This window comes from Myxocyprinus asiaticus, chromosome 12 (genome assembly GCF_019703515.2).
Source record: "Myxocyprinus asiaticus isolate MX2 ecotype Aquarium Trade chromosome 12, UBuf_Myxa_2, whole genome shotgun sequence".
NCBI classification, from domain to species: domain Eukaryota; kingdom Metazoa; phylum Chordata; class Actinopteri; order Cypriniformes; family Catostomidae; genus Myxocyprinus; species Myxocyprinus asiaticus.
The window spans coordinates 13,464,673-13,480,176 of NC_059355.1; the positions used below are offsets into that span (position 1 = coordinate 13,464,673).

General features: G+C 34.2%; 1 protein-coding gene across 2 annotated transcripts in view; it reads right to left on the reverse strand.

Moving 5' to 3' along the window:
• The window catches only part of LOC127448679 (pre-B-cell leukemia transcription factor 1-like), a 137,478-nt gene that overhangs the window by 24,084 nt on the left and 97,890 nt on the right, over nt 1–15,504 (reverse strand). The window lies entirely within an intron of this gene.

The following is a 15,504-nucleotide window of genomic DNA, read 5'->3' on the forward strand; positions in this document are numbered from 1 at the left end:
AAAAGGACTTAAATATTGATCTGATTCTCACCCACAACTATCATATTGCTTTTGAAGACAAGGATTAAACCACCTGAGTAATATGGATTACTTTTATACTGCCTTTGTGCTTTTTGGAGCTTCAAAGTTCTGGCCACCATTCACTTGCATTGTATGGAGCTACAGAGCTGAGATATTCTTCTAAAAATCTTTGTTTGTGTTCTGCAGAAGAAAGTCATACACATCAAGGATGGCATGAGGGTGAGTAAATGATGAGAGAATTTTCATTTTTGGGTGAACGCTCCCTTTAAGAATCATCTCCCTCCCTTTTTTTGCTACCTCAAGTCAAACTCAAGGCTTGAATTGGATTGGCCTGTTTGATACAATTGTGAGTGGTGCACAACCCTGCTGTCTAGTTTGATCTTCCGTCTATTTTAATTATCAGTGACATTCTTGGGTCTCATCCAATGTCAGATACACTTATCGAGGTAGACAAAGTGATTTCCTCACAAGTTTTGACACTTGGGCAAAAAATGGCTTTGAGACTTTAAGGTTGTGGTTGGATGGTCATCTACAATGTTTAACGCTGATTATGGGGCACATGAATGCAGAGACAAAGCCACTGTGCACCGGTGAATTAACCTCAGACTGCAGTGGCCCGGTTTTGGACGGCACGGCGGTGAGAATCAGGCCGTCTGTATGGCCAGCGGGAGAGGGTTTAAGAGGGGACGCTGACTCTGACCTCCTCTTTGAGGTAAAATGCAAATGCAAAGACTGTTGGCGAGCAGGAGAGGTCAAGGGTTCACGCCTTGTGCCCAGCGGGAGCTCGACTGCGCAATTCCGTGTTGCTGAGCTTAATGCGTTTAAAGAGCTCAGAACATCCTGTTTCATTAACAAAAATATTTGAAAAGGTGTTCTGGCGTCCGATGGGGAAAATCTCCCTGGGTTAGCAGATGACATAGATTAACTATCACGCTTTTGGGTGTCCAAAGAAAGAGAAATTAAAAGAAAAAAATTCAAAGAATGAAAAACATAATTACAGTCCAAAAAAACTTGAGTCGATATACAGTCATAAACAGCGTAAGAATAAACCGGTCGACCGATTTCGTGTTGCATGTAAACACTAAACCCCGCGTTCTTACCGGCTTATCCAATGTGCTCATGTGTTATGCGCATGCCTCTTCACGGTTTGACGTCAACAGTGGAGAATAACATGATTATTTCAAAAGTCATGTAAATGAGGATTTCTTGCTTTGTCTGATTTTTTAAATAAGCTGATTTTTGGGAGTTATCGCCATATTGGTGTGCATGTAAACAGGCTTTTAAGTTAATATAAATGTATTTTTTATTTAAACGTATCCGAGTATATTTTGAAAAATCACTAACCCTATGTATGAGCAATTTTAATAGTGATACTTTAGCAAATAATTCATTGCAATTCTACAAAATCATCCCAAAAAAGCAAGTGTTCTTTTCCGAATACGACCACTTTATAAACACAAAGTGGAACATATAGTGGTTTGCATGTAGTTAACAACTTATAACACCACAGTTAACATCCACAGCTCGTTAAAACACTAAACTTAAACGAACTGCAGAAAGTAGCCAACACAAATCATTACAGTGCCAAGAATATTTTGCTTCCGTCTTCTACCAAAAGTCAGGTTGTGATAGAATTTGTGCTTATTTTATATTAATATTAAAAAACTAATAAAAAAGAATGAAATGCATCTATAACACAACTAGCACACATTTAAATGGCACTTTCAGATGAAGACAAACATTCTAGGGGTTTCCTTTTTAAATAGATAATCAATTAAGTTATGATTTTAAAGGCACACATTAAAGGCAATATATTCATAAATGCAGATTCTCAGTTAAAAACAAGTTTGAAATCTTCATGCATGATTTTTCTTCAATAATGTTTACTCTTATAAAACAATGCAACAAAGAATTTATAAAAACTGTCAAACTGTATGGCGAGTTATTGAATGCCTCATATGCATAATTTTGTTATGTTTTGCATGAGTTTTGTTTTTAATGTTTTTGATTATTGATGCCAACTAGTGTTTATTTGATATGCTTTCCTTATCACTGTCAACTTTTGCAAAGGTTGACAAAACAAAAACGATTCTGAAATAAACAATAAAAATAAACAAGTGAATATGTGAGTGGTGCTTTTTATTATTATTTACATATTCAAACATTGAAAATAAGGAATCAAATGCATCTATCACACAAGTTGCACATGTTTACCATCACTTTTAGATAAAGTAGAAACATATAGGGCATCTGTTTTTAATAAATAATAAATTATGTTATGATTTTAATAGCGAAATCTTATAGTCATAGGTGCAGATTCCTAGCTATAAACACAATTTGAAATCTTCATGCATGATTTTTCCACAATAATGCTGACTTTTAAAATACAAAGTGACGAAGAATGTCTAAAAACTGTCAAACTGGACCACAAGTTAATAAATGTCTCATATGCAAAATTATTTTATTTGTATTTTTATATATATTTGTATGTTTTTCTTTTGTTTACTGATGACATCTAGTGTTGTTTGTTTGATGTGCTTTTCTTATAACTGTCAACTTTATTACAACTCGACAAAACAACAAAAGATTCAGAAATAAACAATAAAAACGAACGAGTAAATACACGAGTTGTTTTACATGATATATACATATTCAAAACCTAAGAATAAGGAATCAAATGTATCTATCACACAAGTTGCACGTTTAACAGCACTTTTAGATGAAATCAAAACACATGGGGTGTTTGTTTTTAATAAATAATTACTATATTCATAAGAGCAGACTCTCAGCTAAACACGTTTAAGATCTTCACGCACGACCGTGCCTTAATAATATATGAATAGTAATGTATATAAAAAGTATGATGAGTTATTGATTGCCTCATAAGCACAATTCATTGTTTTCAATATCTTTCTTTTTTGTTTACTGATGTCATTATTGTTGGTTTGATATGTATTTCTTGTAACTGTCAACTTTTGTATTAGTCAACATCATAAACAGATTCTAAAATGAATCAAAATAAACATAAAAGTAAATACATGTGAGTGAAGCTCAGTATACTGTATATATTGATGTTTTAAAAATTGAGAATATGGAATCAAATGTGCCAATCATGCAACTATTATACGTTTAACAGAACTTATAGGTGAAGTAAAAGCATAGACTGTGAGCACAGGGGAGTCTTAAAGGAAACTCAAGGCCAACAGAATTCCTCCCAACATTATAAAACGTCTAGACTGTCAAGCGAATATGGAACATAAAAATTCCCCAGTTCACGAAGCGATTAGGTTCCCTTTTGCCAGGACCCGCTTTCACATTCGCTGGTGTTTATTTTACTTGGCTCGAAGCATCTCCACCATCAGTCTGTTAAAACCAAAAGCTGTTTGGCCCGTGAACGACAGAGAACAGAAAACCCCAGCCAAATGCAATACTATATACTCGTTGGAATGGGAAAAACTGGCATAGAATCAAAAGTCAACGGAAAGAGCACAAATAATCTGTACATACAACCATAAAAAGTTTTATAAAGAGCCGCAGCATTTTCATGAGGTCATATTGAGCTATGCTTCAAGTTCAATAAAATCAAAAATCAGATTTACAAGTGTGCTGAAACACAACGTTCTCTGGCGATATGGCATGGTGACGGCGCAGAATCTGATCCTGTTTATAGTTCTGCACGTTCTCAGAAGAGAGTGTGAGACTTCCTCTCTGCATGCCACAAAGCATGTGCAGATCCAGCACTTGTATGCATCTGTTGGAATGCTATGACATGCAGCATTTGGGCTCGACTGTCACCCATTTTTGAATGTTGATTGTTGCACAGCTCAAAATATCAACAACACGAGCACAGCTGCTCCGATATACTGTAGGCATACAGATAACATGTAATATGTATTACATAATCAGGTGACAAATATCAAGAACATGTAATCAGATAACTTTACATTTTAAAATGTGCATGATCAGATTACAGTTACTTGTTTATTGGACATTTTTGACTCCATGGCTAATTAACCAACGGCAATAACTAGTGCGTAATTATTATTATTAATGTAGTGTAAAAAATCATATGTGTTAATTGGTACTAAATACATTTAAAATGACTGATTAGATTTAGCAAAACATCCAATAAGTAAACTAAAGCTAATCAGATTAGGTTACCTAAAAAAGTTTACGTTCCTGATTAGTTTTAGTCGTGTAATTTCTAATCAGTACCGAATTATATTTCAGAAGTAATCTACACAACACTGAGTGTAGGACATGTTCGGAATGGAATACTAGCTTACTACTTACTAAATACTCAGCAGTATATACACTGTACACTAGGAATGTGTAGAGATGATCGATTAGTCTACTAGTCGTCCAACAAGTGAGTAGTCAATTAGTGAGGTCAACTAGTTTGAGATTTTTTCTTATTTTCTTTTTGATCAAATTGATTACATAATATGCATATTAATTAATCGAATTAATCACAATTAATCGAATATATACATATTTGCTGAGAAGGGCCCTGAAATTATAATAATTCAATATATAATGATTAAATAATTACAATTCTTTAAATATTTAAATATTAATAAATATAATATATATTACAAATATAATAATTCAGATAATTAAAATGAATTTCATCATTGTAGCAGACGAGTAAAGCACTGATAATACAAAAAGTTGCTTTTAAAGGCAATATATTGTTTATTTCAATACTATTAAACATAATCTTATCATTGGCCTACAGTCCACAGCAAACCATTTGCAATATATATATGACCAAATCTGTCGATTTAACGAGTTAATTCAGTGTGATAAATTATCGTGTAAAAACATTGATGCAATTAATCATGCCCCCTGACTGTACGTAAATTACATAATACAGAATTTTCCTTTAAGCCTGGAGTACCACCTTCATGTTTTTGCGAGTCACAGTCAGCAGGGGATATTTAGCACAACTTGCATTTTTCAGAGTTTAAACTACATTCAACTTAACAGCATCCTAAAAATGCGGCAATTATGGCTAGAGATGCTGAAAACGAGTGAAATGCGACACCACAGTGAGATAATGAAACTACATGTTTTCAAAATAGACTAGCCGGTCTATCAGTCAGTTACCTGAATGACTCATTGATTTACTTGAATACTAAATACTGATATGCATCTTTGGGCAAAAATAGTCCCAAAGGAAAGTATCTGATCAGGGTCCAGTAAACCCAAAACCAACTTATTTAAAACCAAAATTATACAGGGCTTCCTTAAAACCGATTTGTTACTATGGAAGTGAATAACAATCACTGGCTTTGTTCAGAATGGAATTCTAGTGTACATAACATTCGCCAATGAAAAAAGTATTTCGCTAAATTACATCAATTTTCTTTAGTTATTCATAATTTCATTTATTTCCTTTCCGCTGTAGTGTTAAATGTTTAAAAACATTCCTTTAATGCACTTACTCAAATGACACTTGGCTAAAGAGACTCAACCAACCACACGGCTAAACTACACGCAGGAATATTCTACAGACCTCTCACCAAGACAAATGATGATTTATTTATCTCTCTCGTAAACTAGAGCACATAATTAAAATCACTGAATGGATTATCTTAAATAAATACAATTAAGTGGAATGAGGAAAAGGGATCCTGCATGCACAGAATTGGCTGTGGGTCATAATTACACGATTCACTGAAGGCCACTTTACTCCGTAATGGCAGGCTAATTGATTCCTGCTAATATTTTCCAGCGTTGGACTTGCGTTATTCCTTCCAGCAGGGCAATGCTGTGGAGACAGCTTAGCATCTCTGAGTAAAGCATTCCCTGCCCTTGTTAGCATTGTTTTCGTTTTAGCAAGCCTTCTACTTCATCTCTAAAAGAAGTCCATTTGTCACTTAAGTGTTTTAATGTCGATTTATTGTTAAACAGGCTGGAAAAGAGCGCAACAAAGACGCCCTGCAGATAAAAACAGCTTAAACGACCCTAAGCTGGTTTGCTGCTCTTAGCTAGCCTGATCCAAGCCTGGTCAGGTTGGTCTGGTTTGCTAGTTTAAGAGGGATTTTGGGAACTTGTCAGCCCAAAATATTTAGGCTGGGAAACCAGCTAAACCAACTTCAACAGGCCGGAAAACAGTTGGACCAGCTTAAACTGACTAAGCCCAGCAAACCAACTTAGGAATTTTCCCCCAGCATTGAAACCAACAATCAACCAAGATGAATCATTTGATTAAAAAAAAAAAAAAAAGTATCTGTAAATCATAAAAAGCAGGTGTACTTAAGGAATATTCTGTGTTCAATACAAGTTAAGCTTAATCAACAGCATTTGTGGCATAATGCTGATTACCACAAAAATTATTTTGTCTTGCCGCTCTTTTTCTTAAAAAAATTAAATAAAAATAATTACAAAAATACAGTGAGGCACTTACAATGGAAGTGAATGGGGCCAATCCGTAAATGTTAAAATACTCAAAAGTATAGCCACACAATGTAAACAATCTGTTAACATGATATTAGTTGGATAAAATCCCTTACTAACCTTTTCTGTGTAAAGTTATATCCAATTTTACAACTTCATTGCCATGACAACATAACTCCATAAACTTTAAAATCCTAAAACGAACATGAAAACAATGATTTTAACAACTTTACAGCTCAAATTATACATAAGCTTCAACAGAAGAATTAATTTAAGTGCTTTTATAAAATTATAAGATTCGCATTTCTGCCTTTAAACCCTCCAAATATTGGCTCCATTCACTTCAATTGTAAATGCCTCACTGTAACTTCAATTTTTGCTTTTTTTTTTTTTTTTTTTAAGAAAAGGAGGAACGAGTCAAAATAAATGTTTGAAAATTAAATTTTATGCCACAAATGCTGTCGATTGAGTTTAACATGTACTGAACCCAAAATATTAATGAAGAATGAACAACTTATTCAAGAGGCTTTGAGAATGACATAATCGGTATTATATAAAATACCATTTATTTGAAATTTGTGGCAAAATATTCAAATAAGTACAAATATATAAGTATTTTGACAATGTAGGGAAACTTGAATATGTAATTTGCAATGGTTAATGTGAGTGCACAATCACCGCTAGCTCTTTTGCACGTGATTCCCAATTCCATGGCAACAGCGAATTCTCTGGTGGATTATGGGAAATGCAGATTTCACAGATTAAAAAAAAAAAAAAAAAAAAAATTAACAATTTTTTTAAACAAAGCTGCAGTCACATTGACTTGTGCCTTCAAAAGAAGCATATTCCTTAACCTCAGAGCTCATGATAGGTATGTCAATGGAAATAAATGCAATTTTTACTTTCAGAACATACAGTGTGTTCTTAGTAACTGATTAGCTTGTTCTCTTTGAAGCTCAGCCTAGACATTTACTTGACATTAGTGAAAATTTGCTTTACTAACACTTGTTTTCTCAGCCATTGATATTTTTTTCCCACATGCACAATGGAAATAGTATTCGCAAATAGCAAAATGAGGCTTACATTGCCAGATTTACCACTTTTTTTACGTTACCCACCAACCCAAAACATCCGAATGTCTACACAAGAGATTGTTAGAACCAAAACATACAAGAGTTCATGACATTTGCTAAACCTCTCAGTGTGTGGCCTTTTACAAATCAAATCAATATTTAATAAAAAACCCAAGGCCACAGGCTGAATGGACAATGGATTTTTTTTTTCTTTCTCAGCTTGCTTATTGGGGACGATTCGTTTCATTTCTGAGAAATCGCTCTGGAAGCCGTCATGTTATTGGCGGAAGGCACATGCACCTTTTCTCAAGGTGGCAACTCTCCAAAAGCCTTGTGTTCTTTCTTTTTTCCCCTAGCATAGCTGTGTTCTGAAGGATGTTTAGTACTCTGAGTCCTGTGTGTTTTCCATTAACCAACTATCCAAGTGGCTCTGTTTCAAGCCAGGGCTCCCACAGATACTGAAATATTAATTGAACTTCTATAAATGGAGACAGCGATCATTCCTGCTGAACCCTGCAATTTGGGCCAGTCTTAATTGAACAAGCACTAGACACAAATGGCAGTTTGTGACTGGACCGTGTCCAATAGGAGATGAGGAAGGCCATCTGCAGTTCTGTTTTTTCATCTCCTTGAATCTCTCATCTCCTCAAAAGTCTTATTATATGTAGCATTTTATTTATCCTGAAGTTCACTTACAGTATAATTTAATCAAGGTTTCTTGCAACAAAAACATACCTTAGTTTTTTAATGCCCATGTTTAGATATAGCGGGGGTTGCACACAGTAATGTAAGATATAGCGATGTTAAATATAGTAACTATGGCTGTCAATCGCTAAAAATGTTTAATCAAATTAATTACATGATAAGCTGAATAATTAATCGAATTAATCGCATATAATCATTATTTGCTGAGAAAGGCCCCCAAATAAAGAAAATTCATATAAATACTGCATGATAATTTAAATATTTATAAATATAATATGTAGGGCCTATAATTAAAATATAATAGTGATTGAAATTCAGTTTGAAATAAATTGCATTATTGTGGCAGATGAATAAAGCATTGATTAGACAATACAAAAAGTGGCTTAAGAACTCAATATATTGTTTGTTTTATTGTCATATCATTGAACAAGCCTACAGTTTACAGCAATCTGTTTTGCATCGAGTTTGCCAATGTGTGTAGTACTCACACTACGTGTTCTTGCATTCCGTTTGGACTATTTGTAATTGTCGCTCTATGTACATATGCGTGCCTCAGACGGACATGAAATTGCCACATTTTTAAGATGCTGTGTCAAGTTAAAAGTAGTGGAAACTTTGAAAATTGTGTCTCAAGATTCCTTTATTCTGTTATGCTTCCTCAGAGAGCGGTTCTTTTTCTGTGGCTGCGCTGCTTGTGAAGTTTGAGGTGCACTGCCACCTACTGACGCGGATCGTAAAAACAGATGAACTTCAAGCTTGAATTGCTCATATGGTAATAAAATCTGTGCTTTTATTATGAAATGTACATACGTATCAGGGGGTATGATCCTGATATGAGCTTGATCCTGATCAAGCTGCTGGATGACAATCAGCCAGGCTTCAAAATTGGACACTCCACCGAGACTGCCTTGCTGTCTGTCACTGAGTCGCTGAGACAGGCGAAAGCTGAATCCAGATCATCCATCCTGATTATACTGGACCTTTCTGCAGCCTTCGACACAGTCAACCATCAGATCTTACTCTCCACCCTCTCTTCACTGGGCATCACAGGAACCGTGCTTGACTGGATTAATTCCTATCTCTCAGGTAGGTCCTTCAAGGTAGCCTGGAGAGGTGAGGTGTCCAAGTCATATCAGCTACTTACTGGGGTACCTCAGGGCGCAGTGCTTGGGCTACTTCTATTCTCTATATACACAACATCACTGGGACCCATCATTCAGGCACATGGTTTCTCTTACCACTGCTACGCTGATGACACACAACTCTACTTGTCTTTCCAGCCCAACGACACCACAGTGACAGCTCGAATCTCTGCCTGCCTGGCAGACATCTCGGCCTGGATGAAGGAACACCACCTGCAACTTAACCCAGCCAAGACCGAACTCCTTGTCTTTCCAGCCAACCCTGCTGTTGAACACAACATCACCATGCAGCTGGGTGCAACTACAGTAACGCCTTCCAAAACGGTCAGAAATATAGGGGTAACCATCGATAACAAATTACATTTCACAGACCACATCTCAAAGTCTGCAAGATCATGAAGATTTACACTCTACAATATCAGGAAGATAAGACCCTTCCTCTCTGAACATGCCACACAACTTCTTGTTCGGTCACTTGTCATAACTAGACTGGACTACTGGAACGCTCCCATTGCAGGCCTCCCGGCATGTGCAATTAGACCCCTGCAAATGATCCAGAATGCAGCAGCACGTCTGGTCTTTAATCAACCAAAGAGAGCACGTTACACCGATCCTTGTCTCTCTTCACTGGCTGCCAGTTGATGCACGTATCAAGTTCAAGGCTCTGATGCTGGCATACAAAACAGTCACTGGGTCTGCTCCAGCATACCTAAAATCATTGCTGCAGAGCTATGTGCCCACTAGAAGCCTGCGGTCAGCTAAGGAACGTCGCCTTGTTGTATCAACACAAAGAGGCACCAAAACACTTTCCCGGACTTTCAGCTTTATCATACCACGTTGGTGGAATGACCTTCCCAACTCCATCCATGAAGCTGACTCACTTTCTGTCTTCCAAAAAACGGCTAAAAACACATCTTTTCCATGGGCACTTAACCAGTCACTAAAAAAAAAATAAATAAAAAAATACATAAATATATAATATTTTTAATTAAAACATTTTTTATCTGTTTTGAATGCTATTCTGATGCTAGTGAAACTTTGTAATATGGCACTTTTCGTACCACTGTCTCCTTAAGATGATTCACTTATGTGTTCCTCTTTTGTAAGTCGCTTTGGATAAAAGCGTCTGCCAAATGAATAAATGTAAATGTATGATTAATTGCATAATTTTTTTTACGAGTTTTATTTTTTTTTATATTAATCACACTAAATTAATGCATTTAATCGACAGCCCAAATAGTAATGTTAGACATAGTGCCGTCAAATATGGAAAGGTTAGATATAGAGGTCTTAAATACAGTAACGTTAGATTCAGTAGAGTGGCATAAGATATAGTAACATTAGATATAACAGCGTTAGATTCAGTAATGTAAGATATAGTGGCATTAAATATAGTAGTGTAAAATAAAGTACCATCAGATATGGTACAAAACCACATGTCAAAATAAAAGCTAAGTGCCTGAAAATGAAGAAATTGCAACAGAAATGTATTATATCTGTAAAATAATTTTATATTCACTGCAGTAATATTAGTAATAATAATAATAATAAATAATGATTAATGAATAATAATAATAAAAATCACACAATATCACAAGAGAGCTGTTGTACTGAATAAAATAAAATAAAAAAAATACAATGGTATGTTGAAAAGTAATTGTTCCATTTATTACTTGTTAAAAGTTTTAATAAATAATTTGATTAGACACCATTTTGATGATTAAATTAAATTAAACTTTAAAACATGGAATTCTAGTAAATAATAAAAAAGGAAAAAAAGAATCTGGAAAACATAAAACAGATTTCTATAGGGCCTTACTTACAAACTTACTTAAGCAATGCATGCTTAGAGAAAAACTTGAAGGAAACATTCATAATGTCTAATTTATTATTTACATTGGAATGTAACTTTAAATAGGCTAAAGGAGTGTGTTCAATAGCTCATTACCATATTAGAATATTTTTGCTGTGGTATCAAAATTGGTATTGAGAACAGTGAAATTTCACTGGTATCATGACACGATGTTAAATATAGTCAAATGAAAGTAACATTAGATATGCTGGCATTAGATATAGTAATGCTAGATATAGTGGCATTAAATATAGTAATGATAGATATACTGGCATTACATATGGTGGCGATAGATATAATGCCAGTTGATCTATAGTACCATTAGTTATAGTGAGGTTAGGTGTGTAGTATCTATGTTGTGAACATACATAATACAAATACTAATAATAATAAAAAAAAAACATGTGTATATATATGTTCCTTTAACAGAATTTAGTCTTTAAGAACCAATTTATGTCAAGAACCTCAAAATGAGATAAATAACATTTGTTTAATTAGAACAACTTTTCTATTGTGAACAGTCAGAGTATATTATACGTTCTGTAAATATATATAAACGTTTTTTTTTTTTTTTTTTTTTTTTGGTGAGCTCAGAGTAAAAAATGCATGAGATTATATTCATATCCATGGCAGGATATGTTTCTACCAAAAACAATTTAGTTCTAAACAGAATGACAAAATCTGCCCCGCAGTTCTCATTTCTTATCCTGTCTGATTAGCTGTGTAAAATACATAGCTGTCAATAGCCGGAAGAACATGTAATCCTCTGCCAATTTATGTGGTCATGTCAGAGGAGGTTGGCATGGCTGGTCGTCATGGTGATGCTCTGATAGGAGGGATATGCTGATGTTGAATGAATGATGTTTAGGTTTTCTGTGAGTCTCAGGTAAATGTGTGGCTAACACCGCATCTTCTTTGTTTCACATGGACAAAGACACACAAATGGACACACACACACACACACTGAGCTTTGCTCTATTTTGGACAAGGGCAACTGAATGCAAGTTCTCTCTAATACACAAAACAGACTTATATAGTGGAAAAACAAGGAAACAATTATAAATAACCCAACTTTAACCCAAATTAATCATTACAGGGCAACAGGAATGTCAAAAGTACAGGTACAGAGGTATCAAGTTGATACTAAGGGGGCTTTCACACTAACACATTTGCTTGTCCAACTGTTTGCTGTGAAAGCTGTTTTGCAAACTCTGGTCCACAAGTAAACCACACCCGAGTATGCTTGTGGTCTGGGGTTTGGTAAAATCATGTGAACTCCATTATGGTTCACTGTTGGTATGAAAACCAATCTGTAGTAAATCGCAGAAGTAAACCACTAGTGCATACAATTTGCCTTTGCATGCTTAGGTTTGTAATTATTATGGTATATTGCATTTCTCATTTTTGCTTGTCTCCGAATTAATTGCCATCAGAGAGCAGCTTGCATTCTTCACATTTCTAGCAACGCATTCGCGGCAGACAAACGCAAGTGCAGTGTTCTTTGCATCATTGTTCTATTGTTTTTATTTGTTATTTTGCTTGTCATGTTTCTTTGTTGAAAGTTTATTTGCGCTATTGTTTGTCATTTATTTCTTTGTTGTTTATTTTATAACTATTCACTTCAATAATTACTTAAGAAACTTGCATGTTTACTTAATTTGTATCTTTGTTCTAATGTTTTGATCTGTTTATTTGTGCCATTGGTTGTCATTTATTTATTTGTTTTTTTCCCCCCTTTTTTCAATAATCACTTAAGAAACTTGGATGTTTACTTAATTTGTATCTTTGTTTTTTGTGCTATTGTTGGTCAATTATTTATTGTTTATTTTACTGTTTACTTCAATAATTATTTAAACATGTATACCTAATTTGTATCTTTTTCCTATTGCTTTTATTTGCTTATTTGTGTTATTGTTTGTCATTTATTACTTTGTTTACTTAAAAATGTGGTGTTTACTTAATTTGCAGCTTTGTTCTGTTGTTTGAATGTGTTTATTTGTGCTACTGATTTATCTCTTTGTTCTTTTATTACTGTTTACTTGAATAATTACTTTAAAAAAGTTGAAGCATGTTTACTTAATTTGTATCTTTATTTTATGGTTTTTATTTATTTTGGGTATTGTTTGCCATTTACAGTATTTATTTGTTGTTTATTTTACTACTTTTCTTGAATAATTACTTAATGTTTACTTAATTTATATCTTAGTTCTATTATTTTATTTGTTTATTTTTTGCTGTTCTTTGTCATTTTTCTGTGCTCTTTCAAGTACTGTTTACTTGAATAATTACTTTTTAATTTTAGATTTTCAGCAATGTTTACAAAATTAAGAAATACTTGTAGGCTACATGCCAGTGTTTTAACATAACGTGTTATAATTTATATTATTAATTTACTTTTTAAATATGTGTTCATTATGTGTTCATTAGCATATTAGCTTGTGCTGCGGTATCGACACTGGAATAGAGAAAGTGAAATTTCACTGGTTTTGGTATCTACTGAAATTTTGGAAACATTACAACACTACAGGGGAACGATCTTTCATTGCGAGAATCAAAATACTGTGTGCTGCATTCGACATTCGAGTCGATTGCTTTTGCATAATTAACCCTTTCTGATGGGGTTGTGTTGAAGCAGAGGGCGCAGATTTACACTGACAGCTCTGACCCTGTTTGTTTGCATTGGTGATTCAGCGGGCACAGTTGAGTGTGACTGCAGCATTTGATAAATCAGGGTGGGTCGGCGCTGGTATGTGCAATGGTGGTCATGTCACAACGTGGGCTACAGAGTCAACATGACAGCTACATGATAATTCAACAGAGGCATTATTCATTATACAGTCATGAGAGTAGCAAAATGGAAAGAAAGCTGTAAAAGTGCGAAAGGATTCGATCTGTTAAAACCAGGCCACATCTATCTTGACCCTCGACAGTGGGAATACTGGGAAATGTGTTTAAAAAATTCTGGATATCTGAAGAAAAGATACTGGAATCTTTTAAAGCTCAAAACATATACAGTATTGGTATTATATAAAGAAAATTAGTAGATCAACAACACGGGATTTTTAATGGCATATGTTCAGAGCAGGGAGAATGATGGCCAATAATACTACCAAGTGCCAATATAGCCAACTGTATATGGTAGCACTTTACAATAAGGTTGCATTCGTTATCATTAGTTAACATGAACTAACAGTGAACAATACTTTTTCAGCTCTTATTAATCTTGGTTAATGATACTAATGCATTTTTTATATGAAAAGTGGCATATTAATATTAGTTAATGCATTATGAACTAGCATAAAGTAACAATAAACAATTGTATTTTTATAAATTAACATTAACCAAGACTAATAAATGCTGTAAAAAATATTGTTCATAGTAAGTTCATGACATCTAATACGTTAATGTTAACTATGTCACCATTATTGTAAAGTGTTAGCCCTTACCATTTAAAAAAAAAGCAGAATTTAAAAAATTGCAGAATTTAAGAATAAAAAATATTTGAAAGCAGAAAATGTGCATTAATTTTTGAATGAAACAGACACAATGGGGAAGTACCACTTTTGTTAATAATCAGCCAAGTGGAATAACTTATCGACCAAATGGCAATTATTTAAATTTTTGTGTTTTACCAAACACTTTTTTCCCCCCAAAACATTAGTTTGAACATAGTGATACCATGTTACTTCAACATATATGGAAGTATAAGGAATACCTTCAAAATATTCAGTCAAATAAAAAGGACTGAATTAAAAAAAAAAAAAAAAAGAATATTATAGAACTGAACTTAGGAAGGTGAATATCTATTATTAAAATTGTAATGATTACATTTTGTGTGAAATCTTTTCAAATAAAATATTTATAGCCAAATAAATATACAACCATGTTAAATTGAAGTGCCCAAAAATGCAAGCACTGTTAATGCAAGTGCAATCCAGTGCACTTTTTGTATCAAGGACTTTTGTCATTAATATACTTCCATAGGACATTTATGGTATATGTGCTATGGAGGTATATTCATGACAAAAGTCTAACTTCCATAGGACATATACCATGTTTCTGAACAACTACAGCATTTATTTACCATGATATTCACATGGAACCAAAAGGTACTTCACAAATACTAGGGATGCACCGATCCGATACCTGGATCGGTATCGTCTCCGATACTGAAGCTTTCAGATGGATCAGGTATCGGTCCGACAAGCCCGATCCAAATCCGATACTGTGTGTTAGTCATGTTCGTTACTGTCAAGCTCCAAAAATGACATAAAAGATCCATAAAAACACCATTAAAGCAGTTTATATG